This window comes from Mirounga leonina, unplaced genomic scaffold (genome assembly GCF_011800145.1).
Source record: "Mirounga leonina isolate KUSES-001 unplaced genomic scaffold, KU_Mleo_1.0 Mir_205, whole genome shotgun sequence".
NCBI lineage: Eukaryota > Metazoa > Chordata > Mammalia > Carnivora > Phocidae > Mirounga > Mirounga leonina.
The window spans coordinates 1,075,287-1,087,559 of NW_023270515.1; the positions used below are offsets into that span (position 1 = coordinate 1,075,287).

General features: G+C 41.8%; 1 protein-coding gene across 1 annotated transcript in view; it reads left to right on the forward strand.

Moving 5' to 3' along the window:
• GET1 (guided entry of tail-anchored proteins factor 1) overlaps nucleotides 1-12,273 on the forward strand; it is a 28,143-nt gene that overhangs the window by 15,487 nt on the left and 383 nt on the right. The window lies entirely within an intron of this gene.

The window sequence follows — 12,273 nt, forward strand, 5'->3', positions numbered from 1 at the left end:
GTGTGTGTGTGCTGAGCCTCCCCTGCAATCTGTGTGTGTGCTGAGCCCCCCTTGCAATGTGTGAAGCCCTCTCTTAATCTATCTTAGATGATAGTGATTTCTTTTTTCTTCCCCTCCTCGTTGAACACCTTACATAGTATCTATGTGACTGATTCGTCAACCAGTTTTGTATTGATGTGGGGTGTCTGCTGTTGTGTGGTTTTGTTCCTAATGTTTTAGATGCTTTTGTGTGCATGTATGATAAAGGGTTTTCAGTGCTGCTACAAGTGCCTTTTGGGCCAGAGACTGTCCCTTAGGCTTTTTTATTCCCTTCCTAGTGTGTCTTAAGTCAGTATCCAGGAATATTTAACTTAAAAAAGAAAATCACATAATGGCTTTCCACTAGGGCCATGTAAGTCTTTCCCAGGGAGTATATTTTCTTCATAGTTGAGGCGTTACCAATGAACAGTTATTAGAATTTTCTAGGATGCTCTTCTCTTGTAAGTCCTTCATGACAGAGCCCTTTGGTGGTGTGGCAGATTCAAAGCTGTGTGTGTTGCTGGTTTGCACACTAATGTGGAAGCCATCCTCTCTCGGGGCTCTCTTCTTGTTGGTGTGGGTTAGCTTTTCTACTTGCATATTTGGCTTGTAAAGAGTATGCATCCCTCTTTTTTTTTTAATTTTATTTTATTATGTTATGTTAATCACCATACATTACATCATTAGTTTTTGATGTGGTGATCCACGATCCATTGTTTGTGTATAACACCCAGTGCTCCATGCAGTACGTGCCCTCCTTAATACCCATCACCAGGCTAACCCATCCCCCCCCCCTCCTCTCTAAAACCCTCAGTTTGTTTCTCAGAGTCCATCGTCTCTCATGGTTCATCTCTCCCTCCGATTTCCCCCCCTTCATTTTTCCCTTCTTTCTCCTAATGTCCTCCATGCTATTCCTTATGTTCCACAAATAAGTGAAACCGTGTGATAATTGACTTTCTCTGCTTGACTTATTTAATTTAGCATAATCTCCTCCACTCCCATCAATGTTGATGTAAAAGTTGGGTGTTCATCATTTCTGATGGCTGAGTAATATTCCATTGTATATATGGACCACATCTTCTTTATCCATTCATCTGTTGAAGGGCATCTCGGCTCTTTCCACAGTTTGGCTATTGCGGACATTGCTGCTATGAACATTGGGGTGCATATGGCCCTTCTTTTCACTACATCTGTGTCTTTGGGGTAAATCCCAGTAGTGCAATTGCTGGGTCATAGGGTAGCTCTATTTTTAAATTTTTGAGGAACCTCCATACTGTTTTCCAAAGTGGCTGTACCAACTTTCATTCCCACCAACAGTGTAAGAGGGTTCCCCTTTCTCCACAACCTTTCCAACATTTGTTGTTTCTTGCCTTGTCAATTTTTGCCATTCTAACTGGTGTAAGGTGGTATCTCAGTGTAGTTTTCATTTGAATTTCCCTGATGGCTAATGATGATGAACATTTTTTCATGTGTCTGTTAGCCATTTGTATGTTTTCTTCAGAGAAGTGTCTTTTCCTGTCTTCTGTCCATTTTTTGACTTGATTATTTGTTTTTTGGGTGTTGAATTTGAGAAGTTCTTTATAGATCGTGGATACCAGCCCTTTATCTGTAGTGTCATTTGCAAATATCTTCTCCCATTCTGTGGGTTTGCCTCTTTGTTTTGTTGACTGTATCTTTTGCTGTGCAGAAGCTTTTTATCTTGATGAAGTCCCAAAAGTTCATTTTTGCTTTTGTTTCACTAGCTTTTGGAGATGTATCTTGAAGGAAGTTGCTGTGGCTGATGTTAAAGAGGTTATTGCCTATGTTCTCCTCTAGGATTTTGATGGATTCCTGTCTCACATTGAGGTCTTTCATCCATTTTGAGTTTATCTTTGGGTATGGTGTTAGAGAATGGTCAGGTTTCATTCTTCTGCATGTGGCTGTCCAATTTTCCCAGCACCATTTATTGAAGAGACTGTCTTTTTTTTCCATTGCTTATTTTTTCCTGCTTTGTCGAAGATTATTTGACCATAGGGTTGAGGTCCATATCTTGGCTCTCTATTTCTGTTCCGTTGGTCTATATGTCTGTTTTTGTGCCACTACCATGCTGTCTTGGTGATCACTGCTTTGTAATAGAGCTTGAAGTCTGGCACTGTGATGCCCCCAGCTTTGTTTTTCTTTTTCAACATTTCCTTGGCGATTCGGGGTCTTTTCTGATTCCATACAAATTTTAGGAATGTTTGTTCCAGCACTTTGAAAAATGTCATTGGAATTTTGATCGGGAGGGCATTGAAGGTATAGATTGCTCTGGGTAGTATAAACATTTTAACAATGTTTATTGTTCTGATCCATGAGCATGGAATGTTTTTCCATCTTTTTGTGTCTTCTTCAATTTCTTTCATGAGTGTTCTGTAGTTCCTAGAGTATAGATCCTTTACCTCTTTGGTTAGGTTTATTCCGAGGTATCTTATGGTTTTTGGTGCTATTGTAAATGGAATTGATTCTCTAATTTCTCTTTCTACAGTTGCGTTGTTAGTGTATAAGAAAGCAACTGATTTCTGTGCATTGATTTTGTATCCTGCCACATTACTGAATTGCTGGATGAGATCTAGTAATTTGGGGGTGGAGTCTTTTGGGTTTTCCTCATAAAGTGTCATGTCATCTGCGAAAAGAGAGAGTTTGACTTCTTTGCCAATTTGAATACCTCTTATTTCTTTTTGTTGTCTGATTGCTGTTGCTAGGACTTCTAGTACTATGTTGAACAACAGTGGTGAGAGTGGGCACCCTTGACGTGTTCCTGATCTTAAGGGAAAGGCTCTCAGCTTTTCCCCATTGAGGATGATATTCGCTGTGGGTTTTTCATAGATGGATTTTATGAACTTGATGAATGTTCCCTCTATCCCTATACTCTGAAGAGTTTTAATCAGGAAAGGATGTTGTATTTTGTCAAATGCTTTTTCTGCATCAATGGAGAGGACCATATGGTTCTTCTCCCTCCTCTTATTAATGTGTTCTATCACATTGATTGGTTTGTGAATGTTGAACCACCCTTGCATCCCGGGGATAAATCCCACTTGGTCGTGGTGGATGATCCTTTTAATGTATTGTTGGGTCCTATTACTAGGATTTTGTTGAGGATTTTGGAATCCATATTCATCAGGGATATTGGTCTGAAATTCTCCTTTTTGATGGGGTCTTTGTCTGGTTTGGGGATTAAGGTAATGCTGGCCTCATAGAATGAGTCTGGAAGTTTTCCTTCTGTTTCTATTTTTTTGAAACAGCTTCAGGAGAATAGGTATTATGTCTTCTTTGAATGTTTGGTAGAATTCCCCAGGGAATCCATCAGGCCCTGGACTCTTGGGAGGGTTTTGATCACTACTTCAATCTCATTACTGGTTATTGTCCTATTCAGGTTGTCAATTTCTTCCTCTTTCAGTCTTGGCAGTTTCCAGGTTTCCAGGAAGGCCTCCATTTCATCCAGATTGCTCAGTTTATTGGCATATAGTTGTTGATAATAATTTCTAATAATTGTTTCTATTTCCTTGGTGTTAGTCGTGATCTCTCCCCTTTCATTCATAATTTTATTAATTTGGGTCCTTTCTCTTCTCTTTTGGATAAGTCTCGCCAGTGGTTTAGCAATCTTATTAATTCTGTCAAAGAACCAGCTTCTAGTTTCGTTGATCTGATCTACTGTGTTTCTGGTTTCTAATTCATTGATCTCTGCTCTAATCTTAATTATTTCTCTTCTAATATGTGGCTTAGGCATTGTTTGTTGCTTTTTCTCTAGTTCTTTAAGGTGTAGAGTTAGTTGGTGAATTTGGGATTTTTCTATTTATTTTTATTTTTTTCTTTTTACAAACCTTTTTTTTTTTTTTTAATATTCCATTTATTTATTTGACAGAGAGAGAGAGAGAGAGCAGGAACACAAGCAGGGGGAGTGGGAGAGGGAGAAGCAGGCTTCCCACTGAGCAGGGAGCCCGATGCGGGGCTCGATCCCAGGACCCTGGGATCATGACCTGAGCCAAAGGCAGACGCTTAATGACGGAGCCACCCAGGCGCCCCTTTTTCTATTTTTTTGAGTAAAGCTTGGATGGCTATGTATTTCCCCCTTAGGACCACCTTTGCAGTATCCCATAGGTTTTGGACTGATGTGTTTTCGTTCTCATTGGTTTCTTTGAATTGTTTAAGTTCTTCTTTGATTTCCTGGTTGACCCAAACATTCTTGAGCAGAGTGGTCTTTAGCTTCCAAGTGTTTGAATTTCTGCCAAATTTTTTCTTGTGATTGAGTTCCAGTTTTAAAGCATTATAGTCTGAGAATATGCAGGGAATAATCTCAGTCTTTTGGTATCGGTTGAGACCTGATCTGTGACCCATTATGTGGTCTATTCTGTAGAAAGTTCCATGTGCGCTCGAGAAGAATGAGTATTCTGTTGTTTTAGGGTGGAATGTTCTGTAAGTATCTATAAGGTCCATCTGGTCCAGTGTATCATTCAAAGCTCTTGTTTCCTTGTTGATTTTCTGCTTAGATGATCTGTCTATTGCTGAGAGTGGAGTACTGAGGTCTCCTACAATTAACGTATTGTTATCAGTATGACTCTTTATTTTGGTTAACAGTTGGCTTATGTAGATGGCTGCTCCCATGTTGGGGGCATAGATATTTACAATTGTTAGATCTTGTTGGATAGACCCTTTAAGAATGATATAGTGTCCTTCTGTGTCTCTAACTACAGATTTTAGTTTAAAATCTAATTTGTCTGATATAAGAATTGCTACCCCAGCTTTCTTTTTATTTTGTTTTATTTTGTTTGTTTGTTTGTTTTTTGTTTGTTTTTTATTTTTTGTTTTTTTTCCCCCAGCTTTCTTTTGAGGTCCATTGGCACGGAAGATGGATCTCCATCCCTTCACTTTCAGTCTGGATGTATCTTTATGTTCAAAATGAACCTGTCTTGTAGACAGCATATGGATTGGTCCTGTCTTTTTATCCAATCTGCAACCCTGTGCCGTTTTATGGGAGCGTTTAGGCCATTCACGTTGAGAGTGATTATTGAAGGATATGGATTGTCATCATGTTGCCTGTGAAGACCTTGTTTTTATAGATTGCCCCTGTAAATTTCTGTTGTATATCATTCTTGGGGTATTTCTCCTTTTATAGAACCCCCCTTAATATTTCTTGCAGGGCTGGCTTAGTGATCACATATTCTTTCAGCTTCTGCCGGTCGTGGAAGCTCTGCATCTCTCCATCCATTCTAAATGACAGCCTTGCCGGATAAAGTATTCTTGGCTGCATGTTCTTCTCGTTTAGTACCCTGAATATGTCTTGCCAGGCCCTTCTGGCTTGCCAGGTTTCTGTGGATAGGTCTGATGTTATTCTGATGTTCCTCCCTCTGTACATAAGGAATCTCTTCCCCCTAACTGCCCTTAAGATGGTTTCCTTGGTTCTAAGATTTGCAAGTTTTACTATTACATGCCGGCGTGTTGGCCTGTTTTCCTTGATCTTGGGAGGGGTCCTCTCTGCCTCTAGGACTTGAATGTTTGTTTCATTTCCCAGATTAGGGAAGTTCTCAGCTATGATTTGCTCAAATATATCTTCTAGTCCTCTCTCTCTCTCAACCCCCTCAGGGATCCCAATAATTCTGACATTGGAATGTTTCATGGTGTCACTTATTTCTCTGATTCTATTTTCATGGATTCTGAGTTGTTTTTCCCTGGCCTCCTCTTTTCCTTTTTTATCTATTAAATTGTCTTCAGGTCACTAATCATTCTTCTGCCTCACTTACCCTAGCTGTTAGATTATCTAGATTAGTTTGGATCTCATTGATAGCATTTTTAAGTTCTGCCAATTCAGCTTTCATTTCTGCCCTTAGAGACTCTATGTTGCCATTAACTGATTTCTCCATTCTAGCCATTGTCTTCACAATTGCTAGCCTGAATTCCATCTCCGACATCTTGGTTATATCTGAATCCATTTGTAAATTTGTGGCATGAGTGATAGTCTCTGAGTCTTTCCTATTTTGGGGGTTCCTCTTCCTAGTCATACTGTTGAGGGGTGGTTGAGGGAATGTATAGAGTCCAAATTATTGACCAGAACCCAAGCAAGATGCACCTGTTTTCTTGGGACCTTAGGGTTGCTGGTCTCTTGTTCTCCCAGCCTATCTTCTGCGGGAGGGGCCTGCCACGCTGTTACTCAGGCAACCCTGTTTGGGCAGAGTTGCCCTGACCCCTGTGGTGGGGGTTTGGCTCAGTGGGAACCAGTTTTTTGGGGCTTTTGTTCTCTGGCGGCTTTCCCTGGCGGCTTTCCATGTCTCTTCCATGAGTCAGAGCAGAAGAGACCGTTTCCAACCCTCTGCCTCAGAGCAGAGAGACCGCAGTCTGTTCTTCAGTGAGCTCTCTAGCCACACCGTCTCCGTTTCTGTCCGTGCTGCTATAAACTGCAGCGTCCTGGGTTGTGCGCCCCTCCACAGCGCCCCCAGTCCTGCCTCCAGGTCGGGGCATGTCTCTGCCCTTTGTGCTTCCAAAACTGCCAGCCGCTCCCAGTTCGCACGCACGACCCCGCCCTCTGGGTTTCTGCCCCGGGGGCTGCCCTAAAGTCCTTTCCCGACGCTACCGGTCTGCGAGTCTGTGCCCGTCCGCAGCGCGCGAGGCTGTCACTCACCGGCGGTGTAGGATCCCCACGGCCAGGCACCCTCCCACTGCCGTTTATCCTCTGATATCTGCCCGCGGAATCACGGCTCCCCACTTCGTACCTTGGAACCAGCCGCCTGCGATATTCTGTTTGTAGAGATCCAGATCTTCTTACATCTCAGGCTGGTTTTGTGGGTGCTCAGAGTGGTCTGGTAGATATCCAGCTCAATTCCAGGGACCAGTTGGAGTAGGGTCCCCTACTCCTCCACCATCCTTTCCTCTTCTGCATCCCTCTTTCAACACTCAGTATTGACTCCTGCCTGAGAGTTCATTCTTTTTTTTTTTTTTTTTTTTCTGAGAGTTCATTCTTAAGTTGAATGAATATTGTGTAGCTTTTGCCAATATTTTTGTTGTTGCTTGTGCTTTCGGTGTCATATCTAAGAATCCGTTGCCAAATCCAGGGTCACAGAGATTTATGTCTATGTTTTCTTCTAAGAGTTTTATAGTTTTAACTTTTACATTTAAGTCTTTTATTCACTTTGAATTAATTTTTGTATAGAGAGTGAGGTAAGGGTTCACCTTTATTCTTTTGTACGTGGATATCTGGTTTTTAAGCACCATTTGTTGAGACTGTTTATTCCCCGTTGAGTGGTCTTGGCAACCTTGTCAAAATCAGTGAACTGTAGATACATGGGTTTATTTCTGGACTCTTAGTTCTATTCCATCCACCTTGTTGTCTGTCTGTACTTAAACCAATTCCAAAATGTTTTGAGCTTTGTAGTAAGTCTTGAAATTGGGAAGTGTACATCCTCCAATTTTGTGTTTCTTCTTAAAGATTGTTTTGGCTGTTCTGTGTCCCCTGCAATTTCATTTGAATTTTAGAATTAGCTTCTCAATTTCTATGAAGAAGTTAGCTGGGATTCTGATAGGGATTGTGTTGAATTTGTCAGCTTGGGGAGTATTGCCCTCTTAACAGTATTAGGTCTTCCATTCCATGAACATGGGCTGTCTTTCAAGCTATTTTGATCTTCAATTTCTTTCAACAACGCTCTGTGGTTTTCAGATGATATTTTCTATTTCTTTTGTTAAATTTATTCATAAGTATTTTCTTTTTGATGCTATTATAAGTGAAATTTTTTAAATTTCATTTCAGATTGTTATATAGAAATTGGTTTTTATACATTGATCTTGTATTCTGCAGACTCATTTATCAGTTCCAGTAGTTTAGTGGATACCTTAGGATTTTCTATATACAAGATCATGTCATCTGTGAATAGAAATAGTTTTACTTCTTTTCCAATCAATGCCTTTTATTTCATTTTTGCCTACTTGCTCTGGCCAGAACCTCTAGTACAGTGTGGAATAGAAGTGTTGAATGTGGACAGTATTGTCTTTTTCCTCATCTGGTTTTGTTATCATGGTTATGCCAGTCTCATACGAATGAGTTGGAAAATGTTCCTTTTTCTATATTCTGGACCAGCTTTAAGGTCTGAGTTATTCTTTGAATATATGATGAATTTGTTGGTAAAATCTTCTGGGTTTTCTCTTATTTTTATTGAAAGATTAACTACTGATTTCAATTTCTTTAGTGATTATGAGGTTTTTCAGTTTTATATTTTTTCTTGAATTATATTAGGAAAATTAGCTTAGGATTTAACCATTTCTTCTCAACTTTAAAATATATTAGGATAAAATTTTTGTAAATCCTCCATTTGTGATGAAAAATACAAGTTTGAAGTTGTCTTCTGTATGTGTCCATTAGGTTAGAGTTACCAACTGTCTTATTCAAATCTTTTTCTTTACTGGTGCTTTTTTATTTGCTGGGCTACCCATTACCGGGAGGTCTGGGCTTTGCTTCTGACCAACCACTATCAGTCAGGGATTCACATGATCTCCTCCTCAGGTTTGATTAATTTGCTAGAGCAGCTCAGAACTCAGGAAAGCCATTTCCTCCTGTTTGCCAGTTTATTATAAAAGGATATGATAAAGGATACCGATGACCAGCACATGGAGGGGATGCTTAGGGCAAGGTGTGTGGGAAGGGGTGTGGAGCTTCCACGCCGTCTCCAGGCACGCCATTCTCCCTGCACCTTCATGTGTTCAACCCAGAAGCTCTCCCAACCCCATGCTGCTGGGATTTTATGGAGGTTTCCTTGGGTAGGCATGGTGGATCATCAACTCCATTTTCAGCCCCTCTCCCTTCTCAAGAGTATAAGGGTGGGGCTGAAAGTTCCAAACTTCTAATCCCAGCGTGGTCTTTCCAGTGACCAGCCCCCACCCAGGAGCCCACCTGGAGTCGCCTCGTTAGAACAAAAGACACGCCCATCACCCAGAAATTACCAGGGTTTCCGGAGCCCTGTGTCAGGAAGGGGTTAGAGACCAAATACCAGAACAAAAGGTGCTCCGAGTGCTCTTCCCATGCAGGGAATTACAGGGGTTTCAGGAGCTCTGTGCTGGGAGCCTGGGCAGAGGCCAGTACATTCTTTCTTTCTTTCTTTCTTTTTTTTTTAAATTTTATTCATTTATTTGACAGAGAGAGACATAGCGAGAGAGGGAACACAAGCCGGGGGAGTGGGAGAGGGAGAAGCAGGCTTCCCGCCGAGCAGGGAGCCCGATGCGGGGCTCGATCCCAGGACCCTGGGATCATGACCTGAGCTGAAGGCAGACGCTTAACCGACTGAGCCACCCAGGTGCCCTCTTTTTTTTTTTTTTAGAGATTTTATTTATTTATTTGACACAGAGAGAGAGATAGAGAGAGAGAGCACAAGCAGGGGGAGCGGCAGGCAGAGGGAGAGGGAGAAGCAAGCTCCCCTCTTGAGCAAGGAGCCCAATGCGGGACCCGATCCCAGGACCCTGGGCTCATGACCTGAGCTGAAGGCAGCCGCTTAACCGACTAAGCCACCCAGGTGTCCCCCCAGTACATATTTTCTGTTATCTCATGATTGCCTTCTTCTTTTTTTTTTCCCACATCCTTCTCCCCCCTTAAATTTTGAAGTTACTTGATTTTTGTTTTAACATTAGGAAATTTGTCCATGCTTAACGTTAATGCTTTCCTCTCCTCTGCTGTAGTGTGAGCGCCAACACCAGAATGTCAGTCCTTCCCTCCCGATGCACGAGGTACTCGTCATCATACACATGATGCCTCAGCCGTGTGACCCTACAAGAGATGGTGGTGTAAAACCACGATGTTAGGACTACACATTCACCACTCTCTTGCTCGCACAGGAGACCTTTTATCTCAGACCAGTCCCTCTGCCTGAAGTCTGTCAGTCAGAACGGGAGTTAGATGGCAGGCTCTACTTGGCGAGCGGGCTGCACTTGGTTTGTTGTATTGGAAGGAGGCCAGCCAGGCCGGTTTGCGTATCGTCTCCCACTGTTTTCACGTTCCAGTGGTGTCGCGAAGGTGTGACTGAGAGTAGGTGGCCTGTGGAGCCTAAGTTATTTACTATCCGGCCCTTTATAGAAAAGGTTTGCTGATCTCCGCATTAGCGAGGCTCTGAAAATGTGTCCTGCATCTTCCTTCTTCTGGACAGTGTTGGAGGGTGTGCGGTTCTAGGTCACGGCTGTCCCGTGGGCTCCCCACTGTTTTCTGCCTTCACTGTCATGATGGATGCGTGCCGTGCTTCCTTTCACAATACGTTGCCTTTACTGTCTGGTTGATCTTAAGATCTCTCTTTGTCTTTGGTGTTCTGCAGTTTCACCATGCCCTAGCCAGGTGTGTTTTGTTTCATTTCTATTTCTGCTTATTTTGCTTGATTTCTGAATCAGTGGATTGGTACCTTCTGTCAGTTCTGGAAATTTTTCACCCTTTATCTCTTTAGGTATTTAACTCTGCTCCATTCTCTCTTCTTTCTTCTTCAGAAGATCAGATTACATATTAGTTCAGCCTTTTTAATCTGTGAATGCCTGTTAACCTCCCCTCATACTTCCTCTCTCTCTCTGTGCTTCGATGGTGATCGCTTCTTTAGATCCATCTTTTTGCTGTGTTCTGGTTTCTTAGATCCATCTTTTTGCTGTGTTCTGGTTTCTTCTGCTGTTAAGCCCATTTATAGAGTTAATTTAAATTCAATGATTATATGTACATCTTTTAAGTTCTTTGTCACATATGCTGAATTCTTGTTCTTTTTATTCATATTTTCAGAAACTTATTTCTTTAAACATGCTTATTTTCTACGTATAATAATTGCAACATGTAGAGTCTTTGCAGATCTGACCCTGATATCTGTTCCTGTTGGTTGTCTTAACACCTTGTTTTCTTGTCTTTTATCATTTTTTGTACTGCATGTGTGTGGGTGGGTTTTTGTTTTTGTTTTTAATTATCTATGGGAATTTCTTGAGGCCTGGGTCAAGGACAGGTTTTTCCAGAGACAATTTGCATTTCTCCTGCCCTGAGGGTACTACCAGCCTGGATCTCTCTCTCTCTCTCCTTTTTAAAGTAGGCTCCAGGGCGCCTGGGTGGCTCAATCGTTAAGCGTCTGCCTTCGGTTCAGGTCATGATCCCAGGGTCCTGGGATTGAGTCCCACGTTGGGCTCCCTGCTCCGCAGGAAGCCTGCTTCTCCCTCTCCCACTCCCCCTGCTTGTGTTCCTGCTCTCACTATGTCTCTCTCTGTCAAATAAATAAATAAAATCTTTAAAAAAAAAAAAAAAAGTAGGCTCCATGCCCAGTGCATCTTGATTTCACAACCTGAGATCAAGACCTGCGCTGAGATCAAGAGTCGGAGGGACCCTTAACTCATGTTATGATTTATGCTTTTGTTATGGGTAGGCAGGCATAAGAAAAGATCTCCTTGAAAAATCCTACACCTGCTGTAAAGCAAGTAGATGTTAAAATACTGGACTATTATTCCATATACCATTTCCAAGAATCCTTTTAGTGAATTTCTCCAGAATTTAGGGCTAGGCATTTATATCATTTGACGTGCATTTGCGTGTCTCTCCTTAGAAGCCTGTGGAACATCGAACTTTCCTCCCTCCCCCACCTCCCTTTCCTTCTCTGTTCCCCTCTGTGGTTTTCATAAAGATCAAAGCTTATGGCAGTTACAGTATTTATCTCGTCTTTGGTTTTGAATACAATTGTTTCCCACCGTGGCTTTCACTCTCTTTTAAAAGTTTTATTTTTAAAGTTCTCAATTTTTTAAAGTGTTAGTATTACACACCAATCCGTAAACCTCTTTGGAAATAGCATGGTCCACACTGTAAATAAGTTGGCCTTAAACTAAATGAAGGTGGTAAGTAAACTGATCAGTGCTGGGAGCGCAGCCGCTGTCTAGTCCCCATACGAGATACTCTCAGTGCAATGGAGCCGCTCGCTAGAGTGGACACTCTTCTGCCCAGGTGCTCTTTTACAACAAGATTAACAGGAAGAAGGACAAGGAATAGGTATGTAACAAATAGAAGTAAAAATAGTGAATCTCAGGTGTACACGAGGAGAGTGTCATCACAAAGGCAGTTGAGCTGAATAGGAGAACACGCAAAAGTAATTTTCATAAAACCACGCTTGGTCATCACTATGCCTTTTTTTTTTTTATAGAGTCTTCTCTTTGAAAGCTGCTTCCATGTTTTTTAGTTAAAACACAATTTGATTGCTGCGGACGTTCCCACGTACATGAGGTGTGTGGGTCTTGGCTGGCTGACTTGGACTTAAGAGCCGTGAG